The following is a 1,168-nucleotide window of genomic DNA, read 5'->3' as shown; positions in this document are numbered from 1 at the left end:
CCCCCCCGGCCTAGGAGTCGACCCAATAATTAATGATGAATATTGCCCACGGCGAGTTGATAATTAATAAAAACAAAATTGTACGTCTTGATGATTAAAATCAATAGTTCCCGGACTAGTTGGAAGCATATGTATCTATTCTATGTTGTGAATTCCCTTGAGCTGTATAATATGCTTATCGTGTAAGTTTTAGTCTTACTTTCGAGAGTGCGGGTGGTTGGCAGGTGCTTTGGTATAGTTTGGTGTTTATTTCCTATCAAACATCTGTCGTCCTTATCTCTCTTCCCTTTGTTGTGTTTGTTGCTCTTTTGTAACACCTCCAATCTTTGGTACTTATTTGACCTAACGCGTTGCAAGTGTCCTAAAACGCTTACTGAACTAAACTTTTGAAGACGTGCATATTTCAACCGCTTTCGCCCAAATTTCTCTTGGTTTGACCAATGAGATATTGAGAATCGTTTTTTCTTGCCCTCTGCGTAGGCGTTCTTGTCCGTGCCTGGTTTCTGCAATGCTAATAAAGAGAAACTTCTTCCAAAAGCTAATGGAATAATCGATGAGATCCATGTTGTTCTTGCCCCGATCTGAGTAAAATGACCACAAACGGATTGAGGTTTTAATGTTGGCCGATGGGCTAGAACCCAGATGGCCGCTGGATTGGAAAAGTAAAGTAAAAGTTAAATGTTGGCCGTGATTGGCAGGTTCGGAGGAGCCCGCCTCCCAAATCATCTATATTGTATTATTGTGTCGATTTGGGGGGGGGCGGGCGTACCCTCAGAGTACAGTCAAATATAAAGAAACAAAAAGAGGGGGGAAACAGAAATGTAGTACCTTCTTATACCTTCTCCCAACACCCTCCCGTTCGTTGATGTCTCTGTTTGTTATACCCGTTGTAGACACAGTACTAATTGCAAAGGTCTGACGTGCATTTTCCTAATTTTTGTTTGTTTGTTCTCTCTCCACCTTTCTCCTCCTTTCTCTTTATCCCTCCCCCCTTTTTATATACCCCCCCCCTCTCTCTCTCTCTCTCTCTCTCTCTCTCTCTCTCTCTCTCTCTCTCCCTCTCCTTATGAAGTAACAAACGTTATTCCCAATTTTCTCGATTTGCCACATTCGTGAAAAAAGGTTGCATATCTTCCATAAAATAAAGGAAGAATAATTGATTTTGTTG

This window comes from Aplysia californica, unplaced genomic scaffold (genome assembly GCF_000002075.1).
Source record: "Aplysia californica isolate F4 #8 unplaced genomic scaffold, AplCal3.0 scaffold00888, whole genome shotgun sequence".
NCBI classification, from domain to species: Eukaryota; Metazoa; Mollusca; class Gastropoda; order Aplysiida; family Aplysiidae; genus Aplysia; species Aplysia californica.
Note: the sequence above shows the minus strand (reverse complement) of the source record.